The 27,195-nt window shown below is 43.6% G+C and overlaps 1 protein-coding gene across 1 annotated transcript in view; it reads left to right on the plus strand.

The window, feature by feature from the left end:
• Window positions 1-694: 694 nt before the first annotated feature.
• CPNE4 (copine 4) overlaps window positions 695-27,195 on the plus strand; it is a 354,061-nt gene continuing 327,560 nt past the window's right edge. The window contains exons 1-2 of the mRNA XM_074986114.1: window positions 695-961; window positions 5,525-5,604. The gene's annotated coding sequence lies outside the window, so the exon portion shown is untranslated. The remainder of the gene's footprint in view (window positions 962-5,524; window positions 5,605-27,195) is intronic.

Raw genomic sequence — 27,195 nt, forward strand, 5'->3', positions numbered from 1 at the left:
GAATCAGTCCTTTGGGAAGGATTTGGATAGGCTTAGGGTGGTTAATTTCTTCCTCCACTGACCATTAAAGAAAAGAAACTGAAGGTGCAGGTAACTTAAAACCTCTGACCCAGCTGTCAGTGTTAGGGGTAGAGGAGACACCATGCACCCTCACTGTGCCTATCTTGTAAGGGGGAAGGTTTGTATTTCAGAACTCTTTTTCAACCTGAACCCCAGCAGCAGGGTAGTTTTGCACAATCTGTTGGTCCCTAGAAAGACAGGTTCCCTCTGTGTATGCAAGCTCTGCATCTGGATTGGAGTGCTGAAGGAGTCAGGAGTTTGTATACATGTGACTGGAGCTGGCACTCGTGTTTGAGTCATCTTAGTTAGAAATCTGAATGCTCAGCGTGTTTTTCTTCTTTACAGGTATTTGAGGGGCCCCAAACCGTGGCGTTTTAGACGATGTACTTGGAAGAGCTTTAACGGAGCGTACCTACATTGCCACATGCGCCCCTGGGAGCCGTGGGGTTTGTGGACTGAGAAGTTGCTGGAGGGGCAGAGAGAGCTTTAGTCATGTGAAGGGGATTGTCTTGGTGGGGTGATGCTGCTGTGCCTGCCGGAACCACCAGGGGACGCCTGAGTAGGGTTCTCAGTCCAGCATTTGCCTCGGGAGAAGACGCCTGGGCTGCTCAGAAGGTGGAAACCTCTCCGCGTGTGAAGCTGCTGCTGCCTTCCAGCTCACACATCGCTCCATCTCCTCGCCGCGGCCATCGGCGCTCCCAGCTTCCCCGACGCCCTGAGGATGGAGCCGGCTTTGCCGGAGGGACCCAGCTCCTGCCCCCAGAGCAGCAGCTCCTCCGCGGTCTCCTCTCTCTAAGCCAGCCAAGCCCGGGAGCCCGAATTCAAAGAACAAAACAGGGGACACCTTCGCCCTGTTCCACTACCACCTGGGGCCAGCGCTTTGCTCCCCATCTCCGCCCAGGTAGGTGAGCAGCCTCTGTCCCAGGGGCTCTCGGGGCTCCCACTTCCTTTAAAATCCGCGGTTAGGCTCCAGGAACAGAAACAGCCCGAAACTTTCGTCAGTTTCCTCTTCCCCTCTCCCCAGCTGGGGAGAACAGCTGCGCGAGCGCGCTGTACCCTGAGCCTGGAAATGACCTAGGTGCCGGCTTCTCCAGCTGGGACCTCCTGCCCCTGGCATCTCCATGCGGTGTCACCGTGGTGGCTCCCCGAATAGCCTTGGGGGGGGTCACACCGTGTAACCCCCCCATGGGCTAGTCTGATGGGAAGAGAAATGACTATAATTTGCTCCACGCCAACGCGGGGGTCTGTGTTATTTTTACTGGGGAGAAGAGATTAATACTTCAGCGGCTGCGCTGGGGTTTATGATTAACGGGATCAATACGCTCTGGGTGCTGGTGCGTGTTTATCCCCACCTTCTCCTCCGGGGCAGCCGGCTGGTTGGCGAGTGCCGAAAGCGAAACGGAAAGGGGGCTCCGCAGAGGACAAGCGGGAGGCAGTTTAAGTACTAGTGCAGGCTGACTCCAGAAATGCTGGAAGCGTGGAGAGGGCAAGACTATTGTGTCTTGGGCTGAAAAATTAAACCCAGCTCAGCCGGATGCCGATGCGGGGCGGTCCACAGCCCCCCAAAGGAAAGGGTCCTAATGCAAAAGTTTATTGCTGTTCCTGAAGAATGTCTGTCAGTATTTGCTTGATCATTCTCTGACCCACTTTTATTTCGCTAGGTACATTTCATAGAGAGGGAGCCTCTGTTCCCTTCTCTTTAGGGGTTCTTTGTTGCCTGCCTCCCCTGCCTGGTTTGAGCATTGGCCTGATAAACCCAGAGTTGGGAGTTCAGTCCTTGAGGGGGGCCATTTAGGGCTCTGGGGCAAAAAAATTTGAAAAAAAAAAAGGTGGGATGGTGCTTGGCCCTGCCGAGAGGGCAGGGGACTGGACACTGTGACCTCCCCAGGTCCCTTCCACGTCTATGAGATGTGTACCTGATCTGATGCTGAAGTTCCTGAGGAGGTACAGCTAACATGTGAGAGCATGTGGAACAATGGCTCATATTAGAATAGAATAGTGCTACCCGAAATGGCTCATACATAGATAATGAATTGCATATAATACATGATGCATATGCTTCATAGCAGCAGCACTCAAGACAAGAAGTAGCACAGTACCATAGGATCATCAACACACATGTAGGATACTCCTGCCCACTCTCAAGATGAGGTTGGAAATAAGAATTTTGAAAATTGTCAAAATGAGTTTTTCTTGCCCTGTTGGTACAAGCAGATCTAAATCCTTGTTTTAACTGGAAAATATTAATCTGAGTATTTTTTAATAACAAAATCTTCAGTAACAGCTAATCAGATTTTTTTTTTTTATTTCCTGAATTCTAACTTTTCCTTCTCTTACATAAGGGCAAGCCAATTACATTTACCAAAGTAAGGGAGCAGGATAATGTGGTCTGTTAATATTTTTGTTCTCAAGACTTGTCTTTTTAATCCTGTAATTTTAGTTCATAAAATTGCCTTTTGGATTAGTTTCTGTACTTGGAAGTTACATAGTGAGTTGCAATGGTGTGAGTGCTATTTTCAAAATCAACTCCAAGAAAGAGTTGCTGGAGTTTTCTGCATACTCTTCCAAAAGCACCTGGTAGACTCAATAATGTCAGATCAATTCAGTATATTTGCAGGGCCGTAAATCTTCCACTGTCAATTCCACAGTTGCTTTAAAACTTGCAGCCCTGAACATGCATGCTATTTGTTAAATCTTTCCTGGCAAGATTTAATTATTTGGTATTCTACATAAGGGCAGACACTTATATGATTAATTTGTGTGTGCAGAAGATTAAACACAAAGCGAAATTCTGCTCTCATTGAAGTGAGTTATGGATTTGCTTAGTTCATATAAGCTGATGTTTTTAAAGCTCAAACTAAACCTTGTCATTAAAAGAGAGAAATGGGACTTGATCTTCAAGCTCTTAGTCAGCCCTGTTGACTTCAGTAGGGAGTTTTGGCTGATTAAGGACTGAGGGGATGGCACATCTTTGTTACACAATTGGCTTTGTGTGTGCAATTGATTTAGATAACTTTGCACCTAGTCCTCTTTTCCTCTTTGCAGCAGAGCTGCTGCAAAGTAGAAGTCTTTTAGGTGCTCACTTGTTAAAAAGTCAGACCAATACATCAAAGACATAAATGTACTGGAGGGGGTCAGAGAGAACAAAAAATGTTTATTAAGCAGAGGAAGAGGTGGTGCTGGTGGGGTATTGAGACAGAAATGCTCAGATAAGAGAGCAATTGGTAGCAGTTTAAAAGCCGAGGAAAAGGTAGTGATTCATATATTGAAATGCCATATTATTATTGCCATTATTTGTATTATGGTTGTGCTTGGGTGTCCTAATTGTGAACCAGGACTATATTTTGCAATGCGCTATACAAACAGCTAAAAAAATGGTTTGTGCCCCAAAGAACCTTGTGGATGTTTAGACAGAAACCTTACATAGGAGAGAGATTATATACATAGTTGTATTATCATTAGAATGTTACTTCATGGTGTAAAAAAGCCTCCACACCACATTGTGAGCGCACATCCATGAAGTGCTCTGCTAATTTACTTCATCTTTTCTGGTGTTATTGCTAGAATACCTGATAGCAAACATATGCAGGTGGAGTCCAATGAGTTGCACAGTACATCAGAGCCACTTGCTGAGCTTCAGAGACTATGGCTGAAAAAAAAAAAAAAGGTAGTTTTGTTTCTGAAATTCTGAAAAGGTAAAATAAATAAATCTTGCCCATGTTCATTACAGTAGCCACACAACAGCCATGTTTGCTTGAAAAGAATATTTTCGGTATAATCCCCTTTCCTATAGAACTCACTTCTTGGAGAAACAAGGAGAAGTCCTTTGGCACCTTATAAACTAAATCTGTTAGTCTGTGAGGTGCCACAGGACTTTTTATTGTTTTTGCAGATACAAACTAACACGACAACCCCTCTGGTACTTTTTGGAGAGGGGGACACCTTTTGGAGTGAAATTTCTCAATTTTGTTGCTGGCTTATGGGAATTTTGGGGGGAAAGTCTTTGTAAATTCAAATTCATCAAGTGTGGAAAAAGCCTTTGTATGCCAAACTATGAAACTCAAAGCCTATTTTTGTAAAGCTTCCCGCAAAATTACAATAATCTTGCCTAAAGGCAAATGTCTTTGAAAAACAATTTCCATTAAGAAATAATGGAGCAGATACAACATCTGAGCTGGTACATATTGCTGTAGCTCCATTAACTCCAAAGCAGCACTGCAGATTTATGCTAACGAAGAATCTCGTCCCATAAAGATATTTGCCTTTGAATATCACATCGTGCACATACACACTAGGTTTGAGATCTTCAGTGCAATGAGGAGATTTGGGTGCTGGAATCCCTTTGCTCTTGTGCTGAATGGGGATGGTTCTATGGTAAGTGCTTTCCTGAACTGGGGCTGCAGAGGGCAGAGTGTTTACTAACTAAATTCAAACACAACTCTCTGATTTAGTTAGGGAAAAGAGATCAGTAAAATTCCAAATGAGATTTTTAATATGAACATCCGTAGTGTCGGCAATTCACTTAGCTGGGACAAAAATCACAAAGGTTACCAATTTGCATGACTGAGGATAGAAATTGGTCTGGAGGGAGGGGATTCAATTTTACCACATTGCATAATCTTGCAATTAGGTAAATTATGGAAGCTTAATACCATTAAAAAGAATCAGGCATCCAAAAGCCGTCAGCAGACAATCATAACCTAGACATGTTTTGAGTAACTTTAAACAATTTTCCAATTTTGGCACTCCACATATATACAGGCAAATGTAATTCTGACTGTATCTTATCCAAAACATAAAGCCAGATGTATCCCACAATAAATAAACATGACCCTACATATTACCAGTTATAGTACATAATAGTTGGCACACCATGTCAAGTTTCCCTAGGCGTTTCTGTTATATAGCATATGTCTCATATTTGCCCACTGTCTGTTAGACAGGCATATACATTTGTGTATATATTTGAATGTCTCCTAGTATATTCAAATAAAAATAAGTGCAATCATTTGAATGTGATGTCACAATTTTCCTTTGTCTAGGTTTTTTCCCACACTTCAGGCAGCAAGCAGATGCAGAAGAAAAAAAGTCTACTAAATTAATGCAATGGTAGGGTTGAGAATTTGAATGCATAAAAGTCAGAGTATTCCAAGGTATGTTTCCTAAAGCAACCATTTTACTCATCAGCGCTTCACATAAATCTGAAGGCATAACATTTAAGAGGATATAATGTGTGATGCTGCATCACCTAGGAAGCTCTATCCAAATGTGAAGTTTAAAAACACAGAGAAGTAGGTAGCATATGTACAAAGAGCTGTCTTATGGTTGCTGTGGGAACCATAACTGTGATTTTCTTAATTTTGTGTCCTGACTCTGTCAACCATATTACATTGCTGTATTTTTGCACAGAAAATTGTAATGCACAGGTTTAAAGTATTAATTTAAATAATTTAATTCTTTGCAGGCTTGTCTTCACTACGAAACTTACTCACTGCCGGCAACGGGTGCAGCTCTGAGAAGGTTTTAACAACTGCTGCTCCAATGGTGAGGCAGTGCATCCTTGTCTATACTTACCGCTAAAGTGTTCTGTATCAATTCAGCTGCATCCATGCCTGACATCAATTGTCAGCAATGAGTTATTTTTGCAGTATAAGCTAGGCTTTAGGTGATGTGACACATTAACTGCTAGCTCTCCTTCTACTCTGTCACCTACTCAGCTGGCTTCCTACCCCTCCCCTTCCATGGCTGGGGCTGCCGAGGTGCTGGTACTCAGTACTGGCAAGTACCAGCACAAAAAAAAGCACTGCTTATTACAAATTGGTAAATAGCGTTGTTCTGTTCTTCAGTGACATTTGGTGGCTCAGTCCTACAAACGCTACTCACAGTAGTGCTTTCTTGTCCCAGATTCAGGACAGTACTCAAGTTTGACTTTCAATAGGAGGTAGGTCTAGTTGAAAAACCAGTGCATCTTCTGAGCCAGTACTTGTGTGGGAGGGGAGAAGCTGGCTGTGAACTGGCACCTCTTTTTGTTTTTTTTTGTTTTTTTTAAAAAAGGCACTGCAAAAATCTACAATGTCTTTAGAGGGTGTTGTGCATGTATTTAATTTTAAGTATATGCTTAAGTGTTGTCCTGGTGAGGATGGCTGCATCAGAGTCATGGGCGGGTGAAGAGAGAGAGAGAGAACATATAGCATTAAAATCAACTGTAGCATAAATCTGGAAAGTCTTTTATTAAGGATTTTTGTGGACAACCTAAATCAGTTGATCTCAACCTTTCCAGACTGTTGTACCACTTTCAGGAGTCCAATTTGTCTTGTGTGCTCAAAATTTCACCTTGCTTCAAAAAAACCAAACAATTCTGTAGTACTTTAAAGACTATCTATTTATTAGGCAGTGAGCTTTTGTGAGTAAGTCTTTTGTGGGATTTCAAATGACTTATTTTCAAAATCATACGTTCAAAATCCAAACCTTTCACAGAGCATTCTTGCAAATTGCTTACTTTTTAATTTTTCGTATGCCATATATAAAATAAATCAATTGGAATATACATATTGTACAGCGTTTCGTATACAGAGCAGTATAAACAAGTCATTGTACGAAATCTCAGTTTGTACTGACCTCACTAACAATTTTTAGATAGCCTGCTGAGAGACAAGGTGACTAGATGAGTTAATGTATCTCCAGGGGTGTGCATATGCCTGGATGAGAACCACTGACTTAAACCACAATAGAATATGAGTAGTTTATACATACAGGTTGTACCTTCCTGGTCCAGCTGCCCTTGGGACCTGACTAGTTCCAAACCAGGGAATTTGCTGGACCACTGAAAATCTTGGTGGGCCCCTCTGCTGCTGGGCTGTGTTCTGTGGCCAATAGAGGGGCTGTCAATAACCTAGCGGCACCTGGGGAAGGGAGAAGGGTATTTGGGGGAAGAGACAGAGTACTGCAGAACCTGGGCAGCTAAGAGCACAGTCCCACAAGACTGCACTAAGCCCTGCAGCTGCTGGACTGCACTCCCAATCCTCTGCCATCAGGGCCCCACTGCCACCTCGCCTCTTACCCAGACTGTCCCCCTACTGTGTTCCTGCCCTTTCCTCTCCCTCTGAGCTTGAATACTGTAGCTGAACACTTTGCAGGGCTCTGGGAGGTTGGGGAGCAGGAGTTAGAGCATGGGGCCCGGTTTTTCCCATAGGTACTCCAACCCTGCAGCACAGATACTATTGAATGACTACAGAAGACCCACCTGTATTACCACAATACAGGAACACAATTATGTAAGCGTCCTAATTCAAAGTTCACACACAAAATCTAACCTCGCTTTCTCTGCTGGAGGTAATCTCTTGGATGAAATCCTGCCCCGGGTGGGATCAGCGGCAGCACTCTCATTGACTTCAGTTCTGAAAAGATTTTCTCTTTTTCTGTGGAAGATCACACATAAGCAAGCAAACCTGATTTTAGGGATCTACAGTTTGTTGCCTGAGGGAAGGAATTGTTTCAGTTGAGCTGGAATTTATATGTTGTGTTCCTTAGAATGCCTGCTGTTGGTTTGGTTACAGACAGTCTGACAATAATTACCAAGAATCAGGTATTGTGTGACAGCTTGTTATCTTGATTCATCCTAATACGTAATGGAACAGTGAATTCTGGATAGGAAGTCAGGTGTGAAAAACTAGCCCCCTCCACATACATCTGAAACAGTTGTTTAAATGATGGGTGTGTATGTATGCAAAAATGTGTCTCAGTCATCAGTGGTCACTTTTACTGTCTCGCAACACATGGCTGAGGTAGGGGAAAGATAGCTCAGTGATTTGAGTATTGGCCTGCTAAACCTAGGGTTGTGAGCTCAATCCTTGAGGGGGCCATTTAGGGATCTGGGACAAATCTTTTAGGGAGTGCGATTAGGCCTTGCTGTAGGGATAGGGGACTGGACTCTATGACCTCTCAAGGTCCCTTCTGGCTCCATGAAATATGTATGTGTGTATGTCTGCCTCAAGCAGCTTAAAAAAATGAGACGTAAAGGACAATTATCAGGCCGGAACTTGAGATCAAGTTTCTCCTACAACTTCCCCTTTGAACTAGATGGGAAGGCGGCGTGCAACAAGCTGTCGTGGTGGGAAATGAAGGGGTGCCTGGATGGGGGTCAGAGAGGAGTAAGGCAGGAGATGCCGGAACGCAGGCGACACCGGCGAGGCGCTAGAGGGCGCCGGAGCATCAGCCGAGCTAGAGTCGCGGCGCGGCTGCAGCAGCTGGGCTGGGGATGTGTGGGGATTCCCCCTGCGGGGTGATTGCCCCTGCAGAGTGCAGCGCGCTCCAGCCCGGGCAGCGAGGTTCCCAGGTGTTGCCTCCGTTGCAGGGGTCTCAGCTGGATCCGATCCCGAGGGAATCCCCGGGACCAGCTGAAGAGGGAGGCTCTCAAGCTGCACGTGCGGGCGTGGCGCTTAACGCACAGCCCTGGCTGCAAACGGCGCCCTTGGCTCGGGGAGCGGCTGCCGCCTCTGAAGTGTGCAGAGTTCCAGCAGCCCCCTCCAGTGCAGGGCGTGACATCCGCGTCTGGCTCTGGCTGGGAGAGCCCCGCGCTAGGGCTGCAGCTGCGCAGCTCCCTGGGGCCGCTTTACAAAGTGCAGTGTGTCCCCCGTGCGCTCCAGCCGAGCTCCCGGGACGCGCTCCTAGGTGCTAGGAGGGGCCGGGCCCTCCGAGAGCTTTGTACAGCCCCAGTCCGCAGACTGATCTCTCCAGGGCTGGGTGTAATATGGCAAGAGGGCTGAAGGGGTCTCTTTGCAACTGCCCCAGAGGAACCGGAGAGTAGCCCTGTGTGCAGAGACCCCTGCAGTCCTCCTGCCCGAATCACAGTGGTTCACCAGTTCTGCCCATGGGTTCCACTGCTTTGCCAGGAAAAAGAAATGTTCAGGAAATGAGACTTTGCTACTTTCTCCATCAACCCTCCTCCTTTCCCCCCGCCCCGTTCTGGACGTTCTGCCTTGTCCCTTTACCTCTGGCTCCACATCCTCCTTGTGTCCAGCACAGGTCCTCCAAGGGAGTGAAATGAAATGAAATGTAATGTTTGCTTGGCTTCTCTGGTGACACTATTGGATGGTGCAATGTGTCACCAAGCCATGGAAATCACACTGGTGGGTCAGAAATGCATGCTGTGGAGGGCTCTTTTAAGGGACTGTGTGGGGGTAAGGCAGCCACTGATGCAGGGGCAGCAAAGCTGAGGACCAGGAATCCAGGTGAGAATAAAATAAAATGTGTATTGTACAGATGGAGGCCTGATGGGTCCCAGATGAGAGTTTTTTGTTTTGTTTTTTGTTTTGGGCCTTAAAGATTTGCCTGTGCATTGTGGATCCAGCCCTGTTATGCCACTAATGGAATCATTGCATAGGTCTCCACATTGTATTGCAATTTCCTTTCTGTGGATTCTCTCTTGATGATTACCCATATTGACAGTATTCAGTCAGCCAGGCTACATACCCCCGCACCTTTCAGGAACACAAGCAGGCATCTCTCTCCTAGGTTGGCCATCGTGACTCTGGGCTAGTGGCCTTTTATGATGCTTGACATATACTAGTTTATTGTATGTTTGTTTATCATATTTTAATTTGCTTTTGTGAGCCTCTTTCTAATTTTCTGCAAATTACCAGCAGTGTAGCAGCAAGCTCCTTTTCTTTGAGGCTCATTTTGGTTTTTGCTTGTTTCACTGTAAGGAAATATGTGAGTTAATATGTCAGTCAGACTAGAGAAATCTTAAAAGATGCACAATATTTTTATAGCTGTATTCTGGTATAGATAATGGTGCAAACCTGTAACTAACAAGCTTTTAAATAACCTAGGCAGCTGTTTCTTGCTTGGTCTTCTGTTAATTACTGTAAAAAAACCTGCTATTTATTGTTATGTTTGCTAGTTGATGGGGGCACGGATCATTTGCTGACTCCTGGTACAAGTTTTGTCTCAGTAGATCATGTGTGACAATAAACATTTAGCAGAGGCTTTGATGGGCTTACGTAATTTACAGTGGAAGCTTTATGGGATCATTAAGTTTCAGTGAAGAAGATAAAAGTAACAGTTCTCATCAAGCTTATTGGCCAATAGGGCTTGGCTTTATGTGATGATCAAAGAAATGAAAAATAGTTTGTTTATTTGGTGTAGAATATAGTATAAGTATGGTTAAGAGCAAGTGAGAGAGAATGGGGATTAGTGTAACTAGGATACAGTTCACTATGGGGGAGTGTTATTATGGAGAATAAGTCAATCACCTGGTGACTCTCAAGAGTAAGTTCCTTTGTGTTTGTGCAAAATTTGTCATGTTTTTAAGCTTGGGGTTGACAGTCTGGGTTGCATTTCACTTCGAAGGAAGCAGCTGTATTCAGTTTGCTCCACTCAGCTACAACTTATTTTTATGCTAACTTCAGGTGTACAAAAATACATGTGCAGTGTTTGGAAGCAACTGTACAAATGGAAATTGGCACCATAGCAGCCTGTTTGAATGAGCTAGTGCCTTGTAGATGGTACTTTCGCTTCCCTTTTCTGCCTTTAAGGATGTATGGGGTACACCAGAGGGTATATCTAGCTTTTCTTTTAAATTTGATGCCAGTTGTTTATCTGTCATTACATTTCAATTCTACTTATGGGCATGCCGACTTTAAGGACCATGCTAACATTCATATCTTTTAAGAGGTTCAGAAGAAAATTTCCATTGTGAATTTTGCTTTAACGTTATAAAGGCTCACACAGTTTACCTGTTTCTTTTAAAAATAACCCAGACTTTGCTGTCTTCCGGGCAAAAATGAAACCCACAATTGTACTATGAATTGGAAACTTCTGCTGAACTGTGAGAGCCTGGGTGGTGGAAATAGCTTTAATCAGAGCCATCTTCTCTGGCAAAATCAGGCACTTTGTGGCCCTGTTGTAAGGATAATATATGAAGCTGTTTTCTTAAATTTGTGTCTTACGTTTTTGTTATAACTGCAATTTAAAATGTCCAGTGTAGCTTGTAATTAGAAATGAGAGGCTAAAATTTCGTCCATTTAGATGTGTAATAAATGGTTACTTTTAAAGCAAATGGTCCACCTAAAGACAGGAGAGAGACGTTCAAAATACAGTTGTTAGTATAATTACACATTAAATATTGACCATTATGGGCTATTACTGACAGAATGAATGGTTTATAGTCTGTCAATAAAAACTAGTGCCCATAAAAGAGAAACCATTTTGGGTGGGATTTATGAATAGTGTGTGTTAGTTGAATGCAGTCAAATGAGTGTCTTAAAGAGATGCCTATGGCCAGGTAGGCCCAGAGGTAGCTAAAACAATAGCTTCATCTCTGACTCAGAAAACTTAAGACATGTCAAATCTCAAAGCTAAAAATAAAGTTGAAATCCAAACTCTCTGTAAAGTTGACTGCTGGGGGAATTTTGCCCAAGAAAGGACTGCACCTGCTGTGATCAGTCACTAAATATCCCCAATGGATTCTCCCCTATGCCACTGCTCATATCTGATTTGTGCATGAGATTAAATTATTTAACTGGTTAATGGTTTGTCGTGATCAAAGTCTTCGTTTTATCTGTATTATTATCCTCAGTTTCTGTATTGGTAAAGGAAAATGGTTAGTGTTGCTTTTTTACTGAGGTTTAACACATCCAGTATTTCCTGATATGAAAAATCATAAACACACAGAAGTATAAAGACTCAGTTGAATGCCATTTATATTTTTGAATCTTATTTTCCTAACACTACATAGTAACTCCCGCACATCTTATGATTTAGACTTCAAGTTCTTGTCTAAACTGGATTTTTACTCTTGAGTGCAGATCTGCTAGTGAGCGTCTGTAGCATGAGGGTAATCTACAAAGCACCCTGCAACAGTGTAAATTATGTCTGCCTCAAGAGGGTTTGCCGGTTTAGTTAAACTGGTAGCTAAAAGCCCACTGTAGAAAATCTGGCACCATAAACAAAAGCCATCAAGGGATGTGCTCAAGAAATTGACAAGTAGTATCGGACAGGGCTCAGTGGAAGTTGTGGTATAGGGAAAGATGCATATTTTGTCTTAGTACTTTGTGTAGATCTGCTACATAATGTACAAGTGGAAGTGGGATTGGGAGAACAAGGAGAGGTTCATATGATAATCACACATGGGCCTTGCAATAAGAAGTAAACAATGACCAATTTCAGAGCTAATGGATCTTTGCACGAAATATCCAAATACCAAGTAAGGGAAGGAAGAAAATAAATTTGTTTTAATCGAGGGTCAAGGGGTGAAATTCTGCAAAACTCTCATTGTCTTCACTGGAACTAGAGTTTCTCCCGGAAAGAATATAGAAAAAACGGGAGTTGACCCATTTTGTATTTACAAACCTTCGAAGAGAAGTAACTCATCGTGGTAGACCCTGTCTGAGCTGGTACACTTGCCCTTCTCAGGGTGCCCCATACAGTGTTACAGACCAGAGACCCTAATGTTCCTCCAGGACGAGATCAGGAGAGGTAACAGACGACTTTAGGAAGCCTCAGTTTAGTCTTTACTATTGATGCTGAGATTTATGCTCATCAGCAGCTTAGCAATGCTAGTTCATAGTGCGATTACTTTTGTGGTTTTGAGTGTGCTTTCCAGTGTGGTAGTTTAGGTAATGACAAGGTGTTTTTGATGATCAAAAGTGAACCCGCTGTAGCTGATTTATACGCGTGCGAATGCCATGTGACATCCTCAGAGAAAGCTACCCCCTTGTTGTCCTGCTGGAGATAGGTAAAATCTGAGTGGCATCTGCATTACTTCTCATGACACTGTGGGCTCTGCTCCTAAGAGGTGTTACTGAAAAAGCAGTGCGCACTTTGGCTGTAACAAGCATCAGATAACAGGAATCAGCAAGGCGGATGAAACATCTGTCGTGTGCTAATTATTTCCAGAATAAATGTAAGTAATCTGATCAGAGCCTGTACTATCTCAAGGTCTTGAGTTACTTTCAATAAATCGTTCAATGGTGTGTCTAGTGCTGTCTTTTTATAGGGCTATTACTTCCCATTTCATTCTCATGAACAATTTATTTACTGGAGAACCTGACTGAATAATTTCTAAAACCCTTCAGTTCTGTCATAATGTGGTACAAGCGGCTTTATTTTCCCATCTATACTCTTTAGTTTCTACTGCAGAAAAACGATACTTTGGTGGTTCTTATCTCATACCACAATTTCTCAGGGTAAATTTATTGAAAACACTTGCCTGTCTCAATCAGGTTTGCTGTCTACTTTTTCAGACTTCATTTTTGTACAAAAATATGTCCTCCTCTGTAGAGTGTCAGAGAGCTATTGGTAATACTATTTGAGTGCCTTTGAAGGAAAAGAAATAAAAAGTTAAGTGACTCAATGCTGCTGTGCCTGCTATGTAGCTGCCTGCATATGATAAAACTACAGATTAACAGTGAATGCAAGGAATTTAGGTATAAAAACTTGTTTTTCAATGGCAAACTCTTGGTTTGAGTGCTCCCGCATTACTTGTGTTTGCCTGTGATACTTTTAGTGTTCTGGGTTATGCTGGATTATTAAAACAAATCTCTGTACGTCTTGCCATTGGCAGCATGATCACACAATCTACTCATTTCCCAATTTCTCCTCTTTTTATATATTTTTTTTAACTTTCTATAGATGTAATCTGGTCAGGTCTTGCCAGCCTTGCTCACTTACTCCTGATAATCCCACCTGAGTCAGACTGGCACAGTCTGGCCCACAGTGAATTTCTTTTCAAAGAGAAAGTGTGATTGATATAAGTGAAAGTGATGCCACTGAAAAATGTGCATGGTAACAAACAGCTTTATGTTGTCTAAATACTGCTTCATATTTCTACATGACTGGGGTTTTTATTGCCACCTTAGGTGTAAGACATATCACGGCACATAAACTGTTACTACACGGTCTATGTATTTAATAAGTATGTTTTCGAATGAAATTGCATTAAGCTTTTATATACCTTGGTAATATTTTATCGCGGAGGTATCCTGCAGTTAATAATCCATTTAGCATGTGAATATTTGTTTAATGCTGCTTTATGCTCTCCTAGCTGCCCTCTGACACTGTTAGGTAAACATATTAATTCTGTGAAAGGCACTAGTTCTGTTTCTGTGGCTGGACTGGGGTTTTGAGTGAAATGGCTTGGAGAGAATTTTCAGGATTTGATCGACTAGAAATGGTTCACTGATCCTGCAGTTAAAGCAAGAAGGAAGGAAGACAGGTGCAGTGGAAGATTCAGGTTACCTCCACCACAAAATATATGAGCTACACATTTAAAACACAGAGTGCAGCCGTATATGTTGACACCATAACCAAAGGGTTTGTTAGGTCTGCAGCAGGGTCAGTGTCCTGTGACTATAGAAAGAAATGAGAAGATTAAGGAGAGAATTGCCCTAAAATTGTTCCAGAAGTGGTTGCCAGGAAAGTTAAGTTTTAAAATAATCCTTTTATCAATCATGGTTTTCTGGGCTCAGAGATGGTATAAGTTAGACTAGAAATTAAACTGGTATAAACTGATTATTATGTAACCAATCTCTTCCCTTCAATGAAGAGCTTTAATAGTTTTTAAAGCAGATATAATTACTGTAAGTGAACAAATATTTCTATACCAGTAGTGATCAGATTTCTGTGAGGACAAATAAGGTGGAAGTTAGATCACATGCCTCTGTGTGGTGGCAAAGTTGGTGTACATCTGAGGGCTTTTTGCTTAGTTAAGGGTCAAGTCACACCCTTCGTAAGAGCTTATGCTGGGTTAAAATACAGGAGCTGACCCCTGTGAAAAGGGGATGTAGTAGGTATTACCGTGAGCTTCATGCAGGGCAGTTAGTGTTACGCTCACTTTGTTTCTCTTAACAAAGTAATTGCTGAGAGCCACAAGCTGCAGGTGTCTTGCTGTGCCTGCCACATAGCTGCCTGCATATGATAAATGCCCGTGTGTAGCTGAGCCCCTTGCAGTGTGAGAAGAACATGCACCCAGTGGTCAGAGTCAGCGTTCCCTCTAATTTTTTCCATCCTTGGGCAGAATAAAGTTTGTTGTGTGCACCAAGGCACGTGCAGATGTGCAGCACCACCAGTAGAAATACATGCTGTCCACAATGGGTGGCAGTGGGCGCTCTGCTGATCAGCTGGGTAGCACCTGAATCTCTCCTGGGCGACCGCCCAAGTGCTCATCTTACAGGGAACACTGGTCAGGATTGGTCTCTGTGCTCCTCAGGGCACTTACACATAGATGAAGGTATTCTTGAAGCAAAGCATCAGTTAGCTCTATCAGTGCAATTTGTCTTGTAATTAAGACAGGGTGCTCTGGCAGCACATCTGGCTGAATTCATTACCTTACGCCCACTGTTACAGTATCTGCTCCACACCTTGTTACTGAACTGCGTGTAGATCATTTCTCTCTTCCTGGTTATATTTTGCAGGGCAGTCTTAGACCGTGATGCAGCAAAACACTTAAGCTACATGTACACTAGCAAGCTTTTTGGAAATATTGGGGGCTCTTTCGAAGAATCCCATAAAATGTCTACACACACAAGGTGTTCTTTCACTATTAAATTGGAAGAACACAGCCCTCTTCCTCTCCTAGATGAGTGCGTTTTTCTGAAAGATTCTTCAGTATGTAGATGCCCCGGGGGCCCTTTTTTTGAGAGAGTGGTTCTCATGGTGTTGAGTTTTTCAATCCCTGACCCATTCTTTTGAAAGAGTGGGGGACTGTGTGGATGCCCTCTATCGGAAGAGTGGATCGATCTGTTGCTCTGCTTTTTTTGTGTGTGGACATGATCTTTCGAAAAGTGTTTTTTTGGAATAGATCTTCCTGAAGAACTTCTTTTGAAGGATTGCTGTAGTATAGATGTAGCCAAAGGCACATGCATGTCTTTTTTTACGCATCTGAATAGTCCCATTCTCTTCAAAGCACTTTATGTTCATGAATTGATTAACTCCCTTCTCTTTCCTAAGGGCTATGTGGCTGAGAGGTTCAGAACATTTTTCTCTTCTGCTGCAGGTTCAGGGTATTGAGATTTGAAAGCCACTGGTCTGGAAGAAGGGGTAAAGTGTAACCCTGGTTTCACTTAAGGCAATGGCAAAACTTCTCTTGGCTTTGCTAGGGCTCACATCTCACTCTAGGAACCTACAACTCCATAGCCCTTAACCTGGCTTTGACACTGACTCTCTGGAGGTTTGGGGCAAATCTCTTTGCTTGCGTTTCCTTATTTGTCAGAGACTCTTGGCAAGTCATCTCACTTCAGAGGGTGAGGGTCAAGTAGCTAATGTATGTAGAGCTCTTTGCTGATGGTAAGTGCTATAGAACTAAAGCTATTTTATATGCTGTATGTAACTCCCTACTTAACATCTGTGGGAATTTCGTATGTGGACTGAGATTAGTATATATATCTGTCAGTGTTGTTTCCCATATAGCACCAGATTTCCAGCTGGTATAAACTGATAGCTCCATTGAAGTCGCAGGAGTTAAATCCATTTACACCTGCTGAGCTCTAAAGCATGTAGTCTCTATTGTTGCTTTGAAATAGGCATTTCTTCCATGTGTCTGGCTGCTGGGCCTTGCTCACAGGCTTAGTATCTGGCTGTCAACTATATTTGGGGTTACGAAGGAATTTTCTCCCAGGTCACGTTTGGCAGACATCATGGAGTTGTGAGGCTTCCTCTGCATCAGGGGATGTGGGGCTCTTTCAGGGTTGAACTAGAGTAAATAGTGGATTCTCTGTAATTAAATGTCTTTTAAGTCAAGAAATGAGGACTTCAGTAACTCTGCTAGAGGTTGTGGTCCTACTACAGCAAGTAGGTGTGTGAGATTCTGTGGCCTGCAATGTGCAGGAGGTCATATTAGGGGATCATGATGGTCGCTTCTGGCTTTGAAGTCTGAGTCTATGACCTCACGTTTAGGGTCTGATCCTGTGTTTCATGTGCACTGAAAACTCCTACTGATGTCCATGGAAATTTTGGGTCCTGAAGAAGTGCAAGATGTGGCAAGTGCCATAATAATTCTGCTGTGACTGATACATTGCTCGCAAACCACAAGAAATGGCAGGAAGGGAAGAAGATGAATAGAAAGCTATTCCTTATGATGGGTGGGGAATCTCTGGCCTGCTGCTGCATTTCATCTGGCCCATGGAATATCTCTGCACTTCAGGCCAGAAGCCCCGGTATATTCTTGCAGCCCCTTGGTGCAGGGGAGATTAGGGAAACTCCACATGCTGCCCCCACCTCAGCGCCACTCTGCAGCTCCCACTGGGTGGGAACCAAGGCCAGTGGGACCTGTAGGGTAGCTCCTGTGGGTGCAGGTGGCAAGGACCACACTGAGATGCCTGGTTTCTCTGCCTACGGGATGGAAATGGCCACTACTTCTGGGAAGAGCATGGTGTCAGGCCACGCGTGGAACATGCCTCAGCTCCACTGTGCCGCTGACAAGGAGATACCTCTGGTAAGTGCTGCCCAGCCAGAGTCACACACCAAACTCCTGGCCCCAGGTCTGAACCCTCTTCCTCACTTCGGCTCCCTTCCAGACCCTGCCTCTTCACCCCAGCCTTCTGCCTCAGCTCTGTGTGTGTTCTTACCTTCCAAACAGCTTCGCCTCAGTCTAAAGCCCCCTCCTGCACTCCAAACCCCTCATCAGCAGCCCACTCATGAATCCACATCTTCATTTAAAGCTCTCCCTCCCTCCGATGCTCCAACTTTCTACCCCAGCCTAGAGCCCCCTCCACTATCCTCAGCACGTCATTTCAGGCCCCACCCAGAGCCTCTGCACAGATTGTGGGGCTGGCTGCAGTCCACCATTGTTGGGTGAAACCATAAACCTCTGCATCTACTTGGCCTGCACTTGATTTTTTTTTTTTTTCCTGTGGGTCAGTAGCCCCTGACAGAAAAAAAAAGGTTCACAATGACGTAGTTTCAGGTGAGAGTGAGTTGTACTGTCATGCTTATTTCTTGTTAGGTGTGAATTTAAAAAAAACTGAAGAGTTTTATGAAATTAAAGTTAAAATATTTCCAACCATAAAGTTCTTTCTGTTCTTAAAAGTGTGTTTGTTTGTTTATAAAGATCAGTAACTGCTTTTTTATTCCTCTTGTTCATGAAAAGATCAAAGGATCTAATTTCTAGCATTTGCCAAATGGCTGGTTTTTAAAGTTCTGCAAAACTCTCGCTGCTAAAAAATTTTCAAAATGAACAGGTTTTTTCCTAGCCTTTCACTTATACTATTCTAGATTAGGCAGACTAAGACCCCCTTCTCTGTGCCTTCCCCCAGTGGCACCATTGTTAGGTTGACAGCCACGTGGCTGAGAGAAGGCAGGGAGAAACAGCCAGGAAACTGACCAGCCCTGGTGGGCTGTTCAGTTTTCCTGGTCCTGCAAGCTGTGGACAGCTGGGAACCAAGCAGCTGCCTGGTTCCCATCTCCCCACCCCGACTTGCATGAAACTTTGAGTTACGTGGGGGTTGCAGGAACGCAACTCCCATGTAAATCAGGGTTTTACTCTAAACCTTTAGCTGGAAGCTGCTATTTGAAAAGATTAGAGAAGGGAAAATACCCTCTTTGTCAAGGCCCTTGGGCAGCCTCTGAGGAGAATCCAAGGACCCCTGCCTTCTGTTGCTAGGAGGGCTGCTGTTCTCCTTTCCTGATTGAGGTTTGCGCTTCTTTTGTGGTGTCTGGATTAAACTAGAGTTTCTTCCTGCTCCTTGGCTCATGGCATGTTCAGTCTTTTTCTGGCTGTTGCAGGAATTGAATTTCTCTGGTCCTGGGTTGAGTTAGTTTTCCCTTCCCTCATCCCCACCTGACCACTGGAAAAGAGGGAAAAGTTGCATTCTCTATAGGTTTACATGGCCATCATCTTGGTGCGTTTCTTTGTGTCCACCTGCTTTGTGGTGGTTGGCCATGATGCCTCTGCTGCTTGTACTTTTTCAGAAGCGGCAACTGAGGGAAAGTGAGAGGGTTTCATTGCCTCTGTCCCCCTCTCAATTAGTTCTGGGTAGCTGATGTAACAATGGCCCAGAATTCTTCATTGGTGCTGGGAAGGCTGTGGGGTGGCGGTGTGCGGGAGAGGGTAGTGGACAGGGAGTGAAGAGCTGGAGCGGGACTTTGTGCTCTTTCTCCTGACCCAGCAGCAGAGAAACACAAACCTCTGAGCAACTTTGCTGTTGTGCTGGTTGCTGTTTGGCATCAGAGAAACAGGTGAGAATCTGCACAGTTTTCCTATTCCTTTAGACCACAATGAGCAGCAAGAGAAGCACCAAAGTGTCCTAGGGTGGAGGAGGCCCTGGTATTGTTCCATAATGGCTCCAGGGGATCAATTTTGGCTCCTCTCTCCTCTATGGCTTGTTTATGTGGGCTGTGGGTTGGGGCCAAGTTTTTAAGCCCTAAGGCAATAAATAGGCAGTTGCCAGAATTGAAGTGGAAAAAAAAAGTGAGGAAGGTTGGAAAGGAGGAATTTCCCTTGATGTCAGAATTTCACCAACTTTTATTTGTCACAACCATCCTGTAGGTGTTGCTCTTGTCTCTAGAGACATAACTCTTTGGCCAGGAGGCGCTGGTAGCAACAAGGGCTGGTGCATTATTGACAGGTCCCTCTTTAACTGTACCAACTGAACCAGCTCAAGCCTGGACATGATAATCTGGGAAGATGTAACTACCACCCCTGGGCACCTCTGGCAGGCAGTACTTCCCCACTTGCAAGCACGGAGTCCATGTGTAACAAAGGAAAGCTTTTAGTAAAAGGGAAAATGAATGCAGCATTAATAGGGGAACAAACCACAGCAGAAAAGTTGGTGACTGTAAGCAAATGGCCATTCCATAGGATGTTGGGGGATATCCTTTGCCTCGGTCTGTGATGTGCATGTGCTGATGAATGAATAACCTTATACTAATACATACATCTCATAGAGCTGGAAAGGACCTTGAGAGGTCAAGTCCAGTTTCCTGCCCCCTTGGCAGGACCAAGGACCATTCCTGACAGATTTTTTTTAAAAAATGTATTTCCCCAGACCCCTAAATGGGCTCCTCAGGGATTGAGCTCACAACCATGGGTTTAGAAGGCCAATGCTCAAACTGCTGCGCTATCCCATCCTCCCTTGGCTGCACCTGCCCTCCCACCTTTGTCCCTGGATTAGCAAAGTCCCAGGCTTCAGCAGTGCATTCGCTTCCCACCCCTGAAAGTCAGGGGGTCGGCAGACTATTGAGCAGTGCCTCTGCTGCTGTCACTGACATCTCCGCAACTGGCTCGCTGTTGCTGCTGTTTTCTCAGCCACCCTTGTTTGCCCACTTCCACCTCTGGCACTGTTATCTTTGGTATTAGCTCTGCGGCTTGCCACTCGCTGTTACTTCTAGAGTGCAGTGCTGTGGGTTTGTGCTGAGTGATTTTACTGGCTAGTAGGGAATCCCTTTGCTGGTGCTGTCTCTCTGCTGCCTTTTGCTTCTTCGCCACTGATCTTACATCAGTTCTGAGGCTTGGTCCCTAGACCTTCTCATCAGTAGTAATCACTGGACTCAACTGAGAGTTGTGGTTCCTGTTCAATCAGCTAATTATTCAACACTGGGAAGGGATGGTCAAATAGTGTTTAGAACTCTTATTAAGCAGGACCTACATGACCCTTTCACCTTCATTGGCCTATAACTTCCCTATCCCCTGCTTACCAAGCGAGGTTTGGCTTATGGAGACCCTCGAATCCAAGTGTGCTGAGTACCATTCTGCCTCCCTTTTCTTCATGTAATAAGGGTAACGCTTCATTACTCCAGCACTCAATATTGAAATGAGTTGTAACCCAACACCAGCCAAAATTGATCATTTTGGCAAAGCAGCTCCATCTGCTGAACAGCTAAGTGGAGTGGGTATGTTTATGCAAATATGGCCTGCTTCTGAAGTCTTTCTCCCAGTTCACCACTAGATGTTGGAGAGTTCATTCAGACTCCTCTTACAGGCATGTGTGTGGTCTGTGAACCTAGCACCATTAACATAGTTACCTTGGTAGAACCCATCTGCAGTAGGACATTATTACCTGCATTTTACTAATGGAAAATTGAGACACGCAAAGAAACTTGCCCAAGGCCACACAAAGAGTCTGTAGCAGAATAAGGAATTGGAATTCAGATCCGAGTCCCAGCCCAGGTTCAATAGCACAAAACATCCTTTTATCTTAAAAACATGTTGATTATATTTTAAATTATTTAAGCTAAACTGAAAATTTGGGCCTAAGCTGACAGTATTCCTTTTGATTTCTGGCTTGGACAAACTACATGCTGGGAGGAAGGGGTGGCTACCAATATTTTATAGCGATGAAGAGACACTTTCAGCAGCCGTGGAAGAATCAACTATTTATGAAGAGATTTAGTGCCATTTGTCTCACGCATGTTGTTTACTTTCAGCTGTGATCTCAGATGTATTAAACATCCATTCTGAGTACAATACTCTAAAGAACTATAGAAAGGCAATTTTAGGTAAATAGCAATGCTTCTTTCTAGACTTACAAGTGGTTCTGTATTATATCTCTGACAAAGTCCAATAACTTAATCTCTCTTTCCCTTTCCTTTTTCTTTGCCTGTGAGTTTTTTCTCTCTGTGCGGAGGGGGTGAAAAAAGTTGTTCTTTTGTTAATAGCACAAAGGGTCAGTCAGGTCTTTGGTAGGGGTTTGTGATTTTTTTTTTTTTTTTTTTTTTTTAAATCATGTCCTCGATTTCCTCCTCTTTAGAATTATATCTGTTGTGACTGCTAACTTTCCCACTTACATTGTAATCCACCATGGGTTCTTAATAACCTTTAGAACTTTGGCATTTTCTGGACGGCCAGCCAAGTGAATGCAGGGTGTTTAGGATCGTGGCTTAAATCATGTAATGTGCATATTGAGACTGCCTTTTTAAAGTGTAGTCTGAGTTTTGTAACTGACAGTAAAGACATGGGCACACAGTGGTAAACACCTTTTGAGGCTAAGAAGCATCCTTGTTTATTATTTAAAAAGATGGAATTCTGTACAGAGAAGAGTGGGAGGACTATGCTATTGCTGAGCTTCACTGCTCTCAAACTAGAAGAGGGCAAGTTGCTTGTTCTTTGTATTAATGTAGTGCCCAGGTCTTGGACTAGGTTGGGGCAAGGAATAGACCACACAAGCAGAGTGGATAGTCGGATGGCAGCAAAGATCATGCTATTTACATGATTATTTGGGGGCAGATGAGAGGAAGGGTTCCCTAGGAGTGGGGGTTAGCTGAATGGTAAGAAAAATGAAGGAAGGAGAGGGGAGGTGAATGGAACAGGCCCAGGGAGGAGTGAAACTGGTGAGGAGTCGGAGTACAGGAGCAGCAGAGAGCTGCAGCACACAGGCGATCAGTGCAGGACAGAGAAAGTCACAGAACAGTCTGTGGTTTTGACTGGAATGTCCAGCAGTTCTCACATTCCATGTCTAGCAGTTCCATTCCCATGGGTTAGGAAGAAGTGTTGTGTTTAATCCTCTCCATCCTGGATTCAAATGTTAAGTTATTTAAAGTGGAAGTAAGGTCATGTTCACCAGTAAGTTGGGGCTTTAAAACAGTGGCTGAAAGAAACTACACAACAATTCAGCTTTTCTTCATGCCTTCAAGAGCTGAATTAAAGCCCATTGATGTCAATGGGAATCTTTCCACAGACTCCAATAAGCTTTGCATCAGCCCTTTATGGTGACCTTCTGCCCTTAAATAAATATATGGAGATACCCATCTCGGAGAACTGGAAGAGACCTCAGGAGGTCATCAAGTCCCGTCCCCTGCCCTCTTGGCAGGACCAAGCACCATCCCCCCACTTTTTTTTTTTTTTTTTTTTAAAGTCTTTGTCCCAGGTCCCTAAATGGCTCCCTCATGGATTGAAGGCACAACCCTGGGTTTAGTAGGCCAATGCTCAAACCACGGAACTGTCATTTTAGAACAACTCGGACTGTTTATGTACGAAGTATACTAAACCCAGGGTTGCGAGCTCAATCCTTGAGGGGAGCATTTAGGGATCTGGCGCAAATAGATTTAAAAAAAAAAGGGAGGGGGGATGGTGATTGGTCCTGCCAAGAGGGAAAGGGACTGGACTTGATGACCTCCCAGGGTCCCTTCCAGTTCTATGAAATGTGTATCTCCATTTATTAAAGTATAGACACCTTGATTTTAATTGGATGATTTGATGGGACAAGGATGGAGCTATCACAGTGGTCAAAATGGCCAATGATCCTTGGACGCAGAAGGAGAAGACTCTCTACGAGAAGTAGAGAGAATATAGCTGCTCTGGCAGAAATGCATAGACCAGAAGGACAGCTAAGTGAAGAAGTGGGAATTGAAGGAATTGGATATGCCATCAAGAACAAGCTGACAGATATCCTATCTGAAGTCCTTGTCACATCAATGAGTGTCTCATGACTCTCCTCTTGAAGCTTGTCAAAAATCAACTGTCATGAGTGCTTATGCACCAATTCTAGATGCTGCAGATGACGGGAAAGAGAAGTCCTATACCCGAATGCAGCTGTCACAGAGCAGCACCTGAAGGAAATGAAATGACTGCTAGACCAACCTCCAAAGAGATGGGAAGATGTTATAATGAAAAGACATGGCTGCACGCAGAAAATGGCAGATGTGTTTTGATTAGCACAGTTATGCAAGGGAGGAAGTTGATCAACGTGATTAATGTGAAAGTAGTCTCAGATGATGACCCAGTGCATGTTTGTTTTAAGAACACTTTCACTGCAGAGTTGACAAAACACACAGAAGGTGTCAATGTGAGATTTCTAAAAGTAGCTACAGCCCTCAACCCAAGGCTTAAGATTCTGAAGTGCTGCTCAAAATTTAAGAGGGATGGGGTGTGGAGGATGCTTTCAGAAGTCTTAAAAGAGCAACACTCTGAGGTGGAAGCTATAGAACTCGACCACCAAAAAAGAAAATCAGCTTTCTGCTGGTGGCATCTGACTCAGGTGTTAGAAATGATGAACATGTGTCAGTCTGCTCTGCTTTGTATCATTATTAAGCAGAATCTGTCATCAGCATGGACTCAAGTCTTGCAACGACTGCTACAGCATTGCCGTGCAAACACCTGTTCTCATTTTCAGTTGACATTAAATACAAGAAATGGATGGCAACATCTCCTACAACTTGTTTCTCTGAGTGTCTGGCTGAACAAGAAGTAGGACTTGATGGACTTGCAGGCTCTAAAATTTTACATTGTTTATTTTTGAACACAGTTATTTATATATCTAATTCTACGTTTGTAATTTCAACCTCCATGATAAGGAAATCACACTGCAGTGCTTGCAATAGGTGAATTGAAAAATATTTCTTCTCTATAGTGCAAATATTTGATAAAATATGTAGTGTGCACTGTACATTTTGTATTCTGTTGTAGCTGAAATCAACATATTTGAAAATGTAGAAAACAGCCACATTATTTAAATTCTGTTATTGTTTAGCATTGTTATTATTCCCAATTAATTTTTTAAATCCTCTGACAGCCATACTTAACATTTTTCTGTGGTACAAGGAGCAAAATCAAATCTCTGGCAAGAAAACTTACAATAAAACTAAGTTATGCTATGGCAGTAAAGTAAATGAGTAGAAGAACAAGCTAACTGAAAAATTACATCTGTAGGTCACATCTATAGGCTGTTATGAGATCAGCACATGCTTTTAACCTTTAGAACAACTTACCTAGGCAAGTGGTGGATTCTACAGTACTTGAAGCCTGGATGTCTTTTCTAGAAGAGATGCTGTGTATTTCAATAGAAGTTACGAAGTGTCTTGCAGAAATTACTGTACTGTGACACGGAGGTCACACTAGATTTTCCTAATGGTCCTTTCTGACTTTACCTATAAATTTCATAGCAGAATTGTGGCATAAGAGTATAAGGTTTTTGGGGAGGAACAATTGTTTTGCTATGTGTGTAGAGTGCCTAACTCTCTGGGACCCTGATTTGCCTCACATATAGGTGTGACGTTATGGTTATTATTTATATTGTTGTTATCATCTCACAAAAAGAAGTAAAGCTTCTATTTACAGTGTTTTTTGCTAGCTGGTACTGATGTGCTTTTCTGGTGTCTGAAAAAATGATAGCATGTTGTTATCTTCCTCTTCTTATAACAAGGTCTCTGATGAATTCTTCCTCATGTTCACTGAAGCTGTGTCTACAGTAGCCCCTTCCTTTCGGAAAGGGCATAGTAATGAGTGAGGTTGGAAGATGCTAATGAGGTGCTGCCATGAATGTGCAGCACCTTGTTAGCATAATGGAGGCTGCAGTGATTTGAAAGTGCTGCTTTCGAATCGCACACTGCCTGTGGAGATGGGGGCCTTTTGAAAGGACCCCCCCAGTCTTTGAAAGCCCCTTCTTCCTAACACCAGATAGGAAGAAGGAGCTTTCAAAGACTGGGGGGGTCCTTTCGAAAGTCCCCCATCTCCATGGGCAGCGCATGATTCAAAAGTGCCACTTTTAAATTGCTGTGGTCACTGTTACACTAATGAGGTGCTGCATACTCCTGGAGTGCCTCATTAGCATCTTCCCACCTCGCTCATTATCATGCCCCTTCTGAAAGGCAGGGGCTAGTGCAGACACAGCTTGCGAGTAGGATAGGTAGTGAATGGGTTAATCTGCTGCAAGGGAAATATAGGTTTAGGTACTGGAGAAAACTTTCTAACTATAAGGGGAGTTGAGCTCTGGAAGATGCTTCAAAAGGAAGATGTGGAATCCCCCCCACTGGAGGCCTTTCAGAGTAGGTTGAACAAACCTCTGTCAGTGATGGTCTAAGTTTCCTTTGTGCTGCATCAATACAGAGAGCTAGACTTGATGACTTTCTGAGGTCCCGTCCAGCCTTACATTTCTATAATTCACACTGCTACCATTTGTGGCTGCTCCCCCCTTCACAGTAATGTGGGGAGCTGGAGATTGGAACCATTAAGGATGTAAGACAAATGGCAGAGGAGAGTGGTATTTATCAAGGGCCTCTGGATGAGGGGAAAAGTTTGCTGCTGCAAACACCGACTTCAGGAGGGAAGAATACCCATGGCCTCAAACTCTGGGATGGGGAAAGAGCATCAGTTGGTGCAGTTTATCCTGGGTTTGTTCAGCCAGACATGAAGAAGGGGAGAAGGTGGGCACCATAAAGTACTTTTAATTCGGTTACTCTTTGCAGCCTGGACTGAGGAAGGGTAGGATTGGTGTACAGGACAGGGAGGCTGGCCTGAGATCCAGAATGGGGAAACAGGGAATTTGGAGTGGAGGGAGGGAGGATGAGCTGTCAAGTCCTCTCTACTTCTCTGTTGTCAAGTGAGGCCATCCTTGATGACTTAGCGTCCGTTCTATAAATCAGGACTGGACCATCACTCCTACATTAATTCATCTTGCTGTAGTTGGCAGCTGTTGGAGAGAAAAAAAAAATCTCAGAGCCCTTATTTCTAATTCGTACCCAATCTGTTGTTAGGGCTGCTGTAAATTGGATAATAAAACTTGAAAAAAGGTCTCCAGTAAAGACTTCTTATTTGTAAAGCAACAAGAGGTTTTTACCCCTCCCTCTTGTACTGACATTTCATTCCACAAGTGTATTTTTGAAGATCTGTTCTGCAGTCTCTGCACTTTGCTGATTAATGTAAAGTCAAGTCAGTTTCCTTCCAAATCAATGTTTCTTTTACAAAACAGTTTACTCTAGGGAACGGCAAATTATAGGGGAAAGATAAAAGCCCATGACTCAGGACGTATGCAGCTTGGATTCTTTTGAAATTTCACAAAACTTGTAAGTTCATAAGGCCTGACTTTTTAGGAGTGGGATGCCTATGTTGAATTAATGTCAAAGTGGGTATTGTAGCCGTATTATATACAATAATAGCTGTGTGACAATATCCATTTGTTTAGACTTTCCCTGACACAAGTCTTTCTATAACAGAAGGATGTGTTGAGGTCTGTAGTGCATCAAGCATGTGCAATGCTGGAAGATCCCAGTTGTCAGCAGGCTGGATCAAACCTCAGGGACTACGTGCATGAGCATCTACTATATGAACTGAAAGCCACTGGTCTCTTTAGGCAAGGCTGCAGCAGGTTCATCAGTCTTTAGGTGGTCTAGGTGCTGCTTGAGGGAGACAGAGCCCATGTAAGGAGACGTGGCTTACACATAGGTTTGGCGACAAGCTCTTCTGTGTTGTGGAACAAAAAGCTCTTT

Source organism: Carettochelys insculpta, chromosome 2 (genome assembly GCF_033958435.1).
Source record: "Carettochelys insculpta isolate YL-2023 chromosome 2, ASM3395843v1, whole genome shotgun sequence".
Classification (NCBI taxonomy): domain Eukaryota; kingdom Metazoa; phylum Chordata; order Testudines; family Carettochelyidae; genus Carettochelys; species Carettochelys insculpta.